We start from the raw sequence: 11,284 nt of genomic DNA, 5'->3' as shown, positions 1-11,284 counted from the left end.
CAAAGTCTTTGGTAACCTGAAGGTTTAAAGTTTTGCTTGGATGACAAATGGAATTAAATTTGTTGAATGTCTAGGTCTTTTCCAAATAGGATAAAGTGCTAAAGCATTGAGTACTAGATGTAGGTTTGTGCTTTTGACTTCTTACTGCAAAGAAACTAAGAACAATTAAATCTGTTGGTAAACATGTTTTGTGCTTATCTGAATCATGAATTTGCCATCTAAAGAATTCTGTTGTAACAGTTCACAAATAGTTAATATCTAGCCATCACTAGAGACTAAGGTGTTTCTAAGAGTATTAAATTCTGCTAACTGTGACTGAGATGGATGGAAATAAGGGAAACAACTCTGTATGTGGAAAAGTAGAAGATATGTAAGAAATATATAAGGAATGGGAATGCATTTTGTTGAAGGTAAAATGAGGTAATTTTGTCCTAAATGAGATGGATGTTTGGAAAGAAATGGCTTGGGACAAAACCTGAATGCAAAGGAAAGTTGTAGAAGGTTTGTGAAGGGAAATCTTTGGAATGGAATTTTAGGTATGGCAGGATGGATAAGATTGAAATGAATTTTAAAAAGACACTGGTATAGAAAGCTGATTTTCTCTCTGTTCAAAAAGACAAAGTTTTCTTAGATTAATTGATCTGTTGTTAAGAAGAAAATGTAAATAGTTTTCTTTTTGCCTGCCCAGGGTGAAAAAACAAAACAAAACAAAACAAAAACAAAAAACAGTTTCTATGTTTTGTTTTATCAGATCTTTAACATCTGTAATCCTATTTCAGCATGTGCTTTAAAAGGTTTTAACAAACTTCCCCAAGATTTAAATCTTGAACAAAGTCCTGACTAATTAGGCTTGCTTGTTTGGTATGTTACATTCTGGTTCTGGCTGTTGAAGTGCTGTGTGTTGCAGAATAACTGAGTTTCCTTGTCTATAGTATCATAGTGAACTCATTCTGTGCCTCATTGGTGACCAGCTAACATCTATTTTTGTTCCCCCTTTGGGACTGGAGGGTGTTGTTTGCCACATGAAAAGTTTTAACAAATACATGGTCAAAGACCTTAGTGATATTCAAAACAGCATTTCTCTATTAAATAACAGAAACACAAATGTGTTAAGCAGTTTTACAAAATAAAACGGCCTTAACTATCCTAACAGCCGCATGGGGTGGCACATATGCAGTTATCAGAACAGAGTCCTTTTAATTTATACACAGATTCACAATATATAGCCATATGTTTCAATATATGTTTCCCCATATTGAAACTGCCTCTTTGCCACAACATAAAACCACTATCTTTTCCCTTTCAAGTCAACTTCAGACATTTAGCCATCAAAGGGATGTCCTTTTCTTTGTGGGTGATATTAGAGCCTATAGCATACTCCCAGGCCCTTTACAGGAAGGAAACCACCAAGAAGATTTATTAACTAAGCCAAAGGTTTTCTCTGCTATGGAAGAGGCTCGTGCCTCTCATTCTTTACATCACCAAAATGCCTCTGCCTTACAATTACAGTTTAAGATCTCTAGAGAGGCAGCTAGAGGCATGGTTCAGGACTGTGGTCACTGCCCTACCCATCTCCCTAATCTCCCAAATGGAGTAAATCCATGGGGACTCCGACCTAATGATTTATGGCAAAAGGATGTTACTCACATCCCTTCCTTTGGTAAACTTTGCTATGTTCATGTCTTTGTTGACACCTTTTGACATGTGATTATTGCTTCAGCACGCACAGGAGAAGCAATCAAAGACGTCATCCAGCATATGTTTCTCTGCTTCTCCCATCTGGGTATTCCCAGAGCAATTAAAACAGACGACACCCCTGCATATACCTCTAGGGCTTTCAAAAAATTTAACGAGACATTCCAGATTGCTCACACCACGGGAATTCCATACAGGGGCAGGCCATAGTGGAGAAAGCTCACCAGACCTTAAAAACCCAGATTAAAAAAAAAACTCCAGGAAGGAGAATTTAAATATAGCTCTCCTCACCACATATAATCTCATACATTGTTTGTTCTTAAGCATCTTACTGTGGGCTCTAAAGAAACCCTTAATATACTCTGACATTGTAATCATGACTTCACAAAGCCAAAGGCTATGGTAAAATGGAAAGACCTTCTCACTGGACAATGGAAGGGTCCAGATGTGGTTTTAACATGGGGGTGAGGGTATGCTTATGTCTTTTTACAGGATGCTGATTCCCCTTTATGGATTCCTGATCACCTGGTAAGGCCCTATGTCCCACCAATGCCATCTGATGGCCCCAAATCTCTAGATGAATCACCCCTGGATGATAGACACCCCCCCCCCCGATCTGTAGACCTACTATGAAACTCCACCCCAGAATCCTCTAACACCACCACAACAGCAACACCAATGACATTACAGGACACCACCCATGGAGTCTCTTCTAGACAACCTATCCTTGGAGAATGAGCGACACTGTTGCCACTGCCGGATGGACAATCCACCTAATATGGACTCTCCCCACTCATGGGATCAGGTTATGGCTCTGACCCGTGAGGCTGACTAGATAATAAGAGAAAGAGGGATGTTGCGTGCCCCATTTTCTATGTTCCTGGTATTTCTGGCTATTATGATCTGCCAAACCCATAGAGCACCTGCCCAGGATAATCATTATTGGGCCTATGTCCCTACTCCCCCTAAATTATAACATGTGTCTTGGAATGCTGAGCTCATTCCTATATACACCGACCAAGTTAAATTGTTGGGAAGAGATCTAATTCTTATATTAGACTCCAGCTGGGAACATTCCTCAACTTCATAAAGTCTATCTGTGAAAAACCCACAGTGAATATCATCCTCAATGGGGAAAAGCTGACAGCCTTCCCTTTGAGATCAGGAACATGGCAAGGATGCCCATTCTCACTACTGTTGTTCAACAATGTACTAGAAGTCCTAGCAATCAGAAAACAAAACAAAATAAAAGGTATTCAAATTGGCAAAGAAGTCAAACTCTCTCTCTTTGCAGATGACATGATACTTTACATGGAAAACCCAAAAGACTCCACCCCCAAACTACTAGAACTCATACAACAATTCAGTAATGTGGCAGGATACAAATAAATGTACAGAAATCAGTTGCTTTCTTAACACTAAAAATGAAAATATAGAAAGGGAAATGAGAGAATGATTCCATTTACTATAGCACCAAGAACGATAAGATACCTGAGAATAAACCAAACCAAAGAGGTAAAGGATCTGTACTCGAGGAACTACAGAACAATCCTGAAAAACTGAAGAAGACCCAAAAAGATGGAAGAGCATCCCATGCTCATGGATCAGAAGAATAAACATTGTTGAAATGTCTATATTGCCTAGAGCAATCTATACTTTCAATGCTATCCCGATCAAAATTCCACTGGATTTTTCAAAGAGCTGAAACAAACAATCCTAAACTTTGCATGGAACCAGAAGAGACCCTGAATTGCTAACAAAATGTTGAAAAAGTAAACAAAACTAGGGATATCACGTTGCCTGATCTCAAGCTTTACTACAAAGCTGTGATCACCAAGACAGCATGGTACTGGCACAAAAACAGACACATAGACCAGTGGAACAGAGTAGAGAGCCCAGATATGGATCCTCAACTCTATGGTCAAATAACCTTCGACAAAGCAGGAAAAAAATATACAGTGGAAAAAAGATAGTTTCTTCAATAAATGGGGCTGGGAAAATTGGAAAGCTATGTATAGAAGAATGAACCTCGATCATTCTCTTATGCCATACACAAGGATAAACTCAAAATGGGTAGAAGACCTCAATGTGAGGCAGGAATCCGTCAAAATCCTAGAGGAGAACATAAACAGTAACCTCTTCGGCATCGGCCACAGCAAATTCTTTCAAGACATGTCTCCAAAGGCAAAGGAAGCAAAAGCAAAATGGGCTTTTGGGACTGGATCAAGATCAAAAGCTTCTGCACAGCAAAGGAAACAGTCAACAAAACAAAGAGGCAACCCACAGAATGGAAGAAGATATTCACAAATGACACTACAGACAAAGGACTGATATCCAAGATCTATAAAGAACTCCTCAAACTCAACACAAAGCAGACATTCACCTCAAAAAAAGGGCAGAAGACATGAGCAGGCACTTCTCCAAAGAAGACATACAGATGGCTAACAGACACATGAAAAAATGTTCATCATCACTAGCCATCAGGGAGATTCAAATCAAAACCACATTGAGATACCTCCTTATACCAGTTAGAATGGCCAAAATTAGCAAGACAGGAAACAACATGTGTTGGAGAGGATGTGGAGAAAGGGGAACCCTCTTACACTGTTGGTGGGAATGCAAGTTGGTGCAGCCACTTTGGAAAACTGTAGAGAGTCCTCAAAAAATTAAAAATAGAACTACCCTATGACTCTGCAATTGCACTACTGGGTATTTAGCCAAAGATACAGATGTAGTGAAAAGAACGGCCATCTGTACCCCAGTGTTCATAGCAGCAATGGCCACAGTCGCCAAACTGTGGAAAGAACCAAGATGCCCTTCAATGGATGAATGGATAAAGAAGATATGGCCCATATATATACAATGGAATATTATGCCTCCATCAGAAAGGATGAATACCCAACTTCTGTATCTACATGGACAGAACTGGAGGAGATTATATTGAGTGAAATGAGTCAAGCAGAGACAGTCAATTATCATATGGTTTCACTTACTTGTGGAGTATAAGGAATAACACAGAGGACACTGGGAGTTGGAGAGGAGAAGTGAGTTGGGGGAAAAGGGAGGGGGAGACAAACCATGAGAGACTGAGGAGTCTAAGAAACAAACTGAGGGTTTTGGAGGTGAGAGGGGTGGGGATTTGGGTGAGCCTGGTGGTGGGTATTATGGATGGCATGTATTGCATGCAGCACTGGGTGTGGTGCATAAACAATGAATCTTGGAACACTGAAAAATAAAATAAAACAAAACCCCCAAAAATGAAAACATATTTTTAAATAAAATACTCATTATGAGAGATATTTTTTCTAGGTCACTTGTATTTTCAAGCTATTAAGCAAATTCAGGAAAAAAATAAAGAGCACATTAACAGAAACAGCAATAAATAGTTTTATATTGATCTACTTTATACTGTCAATTTCTAATTTCTTTAGCTTGAGGTGTGTTAGACTGTTTCATTTATCATTATCATTATTAAATAAGATCAAATAAAGGTTGGGGCTTATAGAGATTTTATATTTTTATTAATTTTTTTTTTTTTTTTTTTTTAGATTTTTAAAAAAATTTCACAGAGTGAGACTCAGCAAGAGATGGAACACAGGCAGGGAGAGTAGGAGGGGGATAATCAGGCTCCCTGCTGAGCAGGGAGCCAGATGTGGGCCTCAATCCCAGGACCCTGGGATTATGACCTGACCCGAAGGCAGACACTTAACCACTGAACCACCCAGGCACCGCTATTTTTATTTAAATTTAAAAGATATTAAGATATAGGGCAATTTCATAGCATTGTAAAATCTATATCAAAAAACATTTCAAACATATACAAATTTTAACAGTTTTTATTATGTTTTGCTTAATAGAATTTAGCTCATTATAGGTAATTCAGTTTCCATAGTACTCCTCTTTTAACACAGAACCAAAAACGATATAACTTATTGGGACTTGCTCAGTGGTATAGTTAAATCTCTATGTATCTGTCAAGCTATCTTTCCCTCACTGCAAAGCCTGTCAGAAATAATCAGTTTATGATTTCACATTTATAAAGGTGCAAACCCCAGTTTTTCTTGCCTTTTGTATGTCAAAGATTGTGAAGACATGAAATGTTTAATAAAACTACTATGGGCACACAAGTAATCACCTCCCCACCTTTTTGTTTTCTGTGTTTCCTTCCTTCGTGTTTTATTCAAGAGTATGTCCTGCAACTTAATCTCTAGATTCTTAAAAATGTAGTCAGAACATTTATTTGTTTATTAGAAACAAATATATTATAAACATATTATTAAATATGTTTTATATATCTATAAAATATGAAATTCTTGTATTACATCAAAGGATATTTTATAGATAGAATCCCTAACATAAAGTTATTCGAAATGTTTATTTATAAGAGCTATCACACTCAACATTTTTTGTTTTGTTTATTTTTTTTATTGAAGTATAATTGACGTATGACATTATATTAGTTTCAGATGTACAGCATAATGGTGATTCAATATCAGTATACATTGTGAAATGATCACTGCAATAAATCTGTTTAACCATTGATCAATATAGAAAGTTACGGAATTCTCTTTCTCCTGATGAGAACTTTCAAAATCCACTCTCTTAGTAACTTTCAAATATACAACACAGTATCATTAATGAACATCACCAAGCTTGACATTACCAAAGTTCTTTGTTTCAATAAGCAATCTAGTATAGGTTTATGGACTTCCAGCATGTTGTTAAAGAGGAAATGACGATAATGCTTCTATGATTCAATTAGAAAGCAGGAAAATATGCAAATCCTAGAGAAAACAGAGATCCCATTTTATATATTATCACAGGTCACACATAATTTAAATAAACCATAGAAAGAAATTACAGGGATTTTAAAGATTAAAGATTATTTTTCATTATCTAAAGTCTGGGTATCCTACAAAACTCTTATTAGAAATAACATTTACAAGGGATATCTCGGGGGCTCACTCAGTTCGGTGTCCAATGCTTGATTTTGGCTCTGGTCGTGATCTCAGGGGTGTGGGATTGAGCCACAGGTCAGGCTCCAAGCTCAGTGGGGAATTTACTTGGGATTCTTTCTCTCACTTTGCCCGTCCCCCTGGTGTAGTGCGTATGCACACGATCTCTCTCTCTCTCTCTGTCTCTGTCTCTTGCTCTTTAAAATAAATAAGTAAATCTTTAAAAAATGGTATTTACAAGAATGTAGAATTGTATCTGCTTTTTTGTTGCTGCAAGGAAAGAAATATATACTTTTTTGTTTTTACCTCATGATATATTTCTACCAGCATTTAGTAGGCTTCAGTTTCAAGGCCAAATACTATAATTCTGTTTGTTAGAATTGCGAAACACGATAGTTTAGATCTACAAGATGATTCCCAAAATATTAATTTCAAAATATATTGATAAAACTTCCAGTGGTACAACATTTAAATCAGTATGGAAATATAATTTCATTGAGAAAAATTCTAATGTTAATGCTAATTTCATGAGATTGTCCAGCAGATGTTCATTTAGGATATAGTCTTAATGGAAATTATAAAAAGAGCTACCAGCAAATTTTATCTCTGCTATTGACTCCTAAAGTATTTGTCAAAAATATGGATACCTTGTTTTTGCAGGGCTGAAATTTGATTCTGGAACTTCAGAGTGGGGCGGGAAACTCTTATCTTTTCTTCCATCAATTATTGACTTTATTTAACCTCTTATTTTTAGCAAGCTTCTTGATCCTTGTTAAATTTGATGATCACTTAAGGTGCAGAACCACCATTTGGAAGAGAAAAAGATATTTCCTAGTTTTGCTTCAGAATATCAGATTTTACCTCTGGGTAATCTCTTTTATTCTAACCCACTGGAGTGCATAAATGGCCAGATCACTGGAAGGAAAATGTTAGAAGCAGTTTTATGTGTAGGACTCGTGACTACTTTTCTCCTGGATGAACTTCACCCACAGTTAGAGTGCTTAGGTTGCAACAAAGACTGCACTCCAGGCTAACCATGAGTTTAAATAAACTACTTATCTTCCTTTAGTTTCATTTTCTTTATCAATAAAATAAAAATAAAAATTTATAATGATATCTATTAGTTGGGGAGAGGATTAACAGGTCAGTATATCTTATAATATTTAGAATAACTCATGGCATATATAGTTCATTTTTACCTTTACTATGCTTACTTTAATTATTATAGTTATTATCATGCCAATGTTGGCATTGAAAAGCATACTCAATAACCCAGAAAATTCCTCTGGAAGAGGAATAATGATTCTTTGGTATATTCAAAACCCTGCATTGTAAAAGTAGTGTCAATATATCATCATATAATAAAACAAGAACATATTATCCTGGTTAAAATAAGTAATAGATAGTCTGGTTATTTCATACAAAAGCAAAAACAAACACAACAAAACAGAATGAGAAAAAAACATGTCTTCCCTTGCTCGAACATTGTTTTCCCAATGAGACATATGCATGACTAGAACAACACTTCTTTTATTTTCAGCTACTATATAAAAAATTCATTGTCAAAAGTAAGTTTTAATTTGGTACACAACTTACTTAAAAGTGTGAAGACATTTAGACAAAAAATAATAACTGAGTTTTGTTACAGTAGATGATTATTAACATGTCTTTTCCCTATGAAACAAAGTGACCTGTTTAAGGACTTACACCTGGATGAGGTGGTATTACAATCCAAGTTTCTTCACTCCTAGTCCAAAGATATGCCTTTCAATAAATGTTCTCTTTTTCATGGCTTCAATTACTGAATCTGGTAAAAATTTTTAACATAGGCTGTTTGTTTTTATCACTTATTATGTATTCTTCCTATCCATCTATATTTAAAATTTAATATTCTGTAACCTTCCACTTACCAACTGCCAATCTTCCACCCCTTCATTCAATTAATATTCATCTTTACAGCTCATTTGTTTCAAAATATGTTTTTTTACTACCTAGGAAGGTAGATCAATATTTTAAAATCTAAAGCAAATGGTTATTTATATTAAGTTTACCAAAGACAAGTAATTTAAAACAGATAAGGAAGGTGTTACATATGTGTTGAAAGTTCAGTTTAAAAAATTAATGAATAAACTATAACAATGTAAGAAATGTTCTTCCCAAAAGTGTACGTAAGAATATTAAATAGAGGGGCGCCTGGGTGGCTCAGTGGGTTAAAGCTTCTGCCTTCAGCTCAGGTCATGATCTCAGGGTCCTGGGATCGAGCCCTGCATCGGGCTCTCTGCTCAGCGGGGAGCCTGCATCCCCCTATCTCTGCCTGCCTCTCTCTGCCTACATGTAATCTCTGTCTGCCACATGAATAAATAAAATCTTTAAAAAAAAAGAATATTAAATAGAAATAAGATAAACAATATCGATTTTAGAATAATAACAACAGCCAAGGCAAAAGAATAAGATTTTTGTATAAGTGTTAATTGTTAATTGCTGCCATAACAATTTACCACAAACTTAGGGGCTTAATACAAAATGAATTTACTATCTTAGAGATCTGTAGTTCTGAAGTTTGATGGGTTTGGCTTATATTTCTGTTTCAAATTTCACAAGTTTGAAATGAAGTTACCAGAAGGGCTGGCTTCTGAGCATGAATCCACTTCCAGACTCAATTGGATTGTTGGCAGAATTTAGTTGGTAAAAATGGAGGTCCTCTTTTGTTTACTGGCTTTTGGTTGATGGTCATTCCTTACTTTTAAAGACTGCATGCATTACCTGGCTCATGACTGTCTTCATTTTCAAAATAACTAAGGGTGAAGTAAGTTCCTTTTTCAAAAATATCTCCTGTGTTTCTTCCTTTGCATCTCTGACTGATACTTCTGCCTCTTTCTTCCACTTTTAAGGGCCTATGTAATTATATGGGGCCCATACAGATAATTCAGGATAGTTCCCCTGCATTAAGTTTGTATAACCTTGACTCTATCTGAGAGAGTCCCTTTTGCAGTGTAATATAATATATTGTCAGGTTCTAGAGATTAGAACATGGACACCTGTGGCAGGGCCATGGGAAGGTGGGAAGGGTGGACATTATCTATTCATCTCAACATAGTTAAAAGGAGGTGATAGCACTCAAAAGCTTCGTGGTTTGTTCATTACAGTAAATATCTTCATTTCTCTTGATCTTCTCTATTGATTATTGATTTATTCAATAAGCATTGGGCCCTATTCCAAGCATCAGAGGTAAGGATGACAAATTATTTCCTTGCACTCATGGAGTTTACAATCTAGTGAAGAAAGCAATCAACAAATTTTTACTATAATCTAAGATTATGTGAACTTTAATGAATGCATTTAAAACACAAGTAAGAAGGTTGATATTGAGGTGGGGCCAAGGATATAATTTAGGAAATGAATCAGTCAAAATCTAGGGAAAGAGAACTCCAGAAGGAGGTAACAGAATAAGCCAGGGTGATGGCATGAAGAATTTTGATTTATTCAAGGAAGAGCCAAAGGGCAAGAGTGGATAAAGCAAAAGAACAAGGATAATGGGAGGGAGAGTAGTTAGAGAAGCAGAACATAGTGAAGAATTTGAATATTAGTCTTAGGATGATAAGAAGAAGGTTTTGAATAAAAGGTTAATGTTGATATAGACCACATATATTTCACTCTTTTTATTATTTTTGTCTTGGGGTTTCCTTTAGAGTCTATTTTTATAACATCTCAACTAAAGAAATTTTAGAATTTTTAAAATTATGTTTTATCATGACAAAGTACTCATTATTTTCATGAAGTGTACATTTCAGTTTCTTTTTTAACTCAAAAGATATAGCAAATGTTCTCATATAACACAACAAAAACAACCAAAATAGTCAATGTTTTAGATTTATAAAATTTAAAAGTGATTTTATAATATGGCCCTATGAACACAAAAGTAGATGTCTTGAGATTTTGATTTGGTATAAAAATAAAACAGAAGAGTTAGGTTTGTAAATATGTAAAATGATGCACAAAGAACAAAAGAATAAAAAGAACAAAAATGAAAGCAAATAATTGTATTGAGTATATTCTTTAGTCAAAGTAAATTTTGATTCATATTTTACCTTTTCATAATTAAATTTCTTCAGACATCTCATAAGTCTGTCACACAATAATTTTAATATCAAGGTCCTTCTTTCTGGCTGACATGCAAAATAAAATGTTTAAGAAATTTCCTATCTCTGTATTGTAGTAAGAAAACAACCCATAATTGTACTTTACTAAGCACTATATAAAACAAGATATGCATGTTTTCCATGTAGCTTATAGAAATGATTAAATCCATATCAAGGACTGCCCTCTATATTATAAAAATATTTAGTTAGAAACAAAGTAATCTTGTTTAATTGTATTATGCATTGTCTCAGGAGAGAAAAGAATGTACACATCTCATAAAAGAGAAAAGATAAAAAAACTTGAATGTTTCTTTTTCTTCTTCATCTCAAATTACAGAATGATCCCAATGTGAAGAATTTTGCTAAACTCCCATATCACAGTAGGCAATCTCTCCCAAAACCATTGGTAAAATTTTCAGGAATTGTAGGTCCTGGGCTAATGGACTATTTGCTACTATGTTCTGAGCAGGCAGTGTGATCAAAATTACTATTAGG

Source organism: Martes martes, assembly GCF_963455335.1.
Source record: "Martes martes genome assembly, chromosome: 2".
Taxonomy (NCBI): domain Eukaryota; kingdom Metazoa; phylum Chordata; class Mammalia; order Carnivora; family Mustelidae; genus Martes; species Martes martes.
This window is presented reverse-complemented; position numbering follows the sequence as displayed.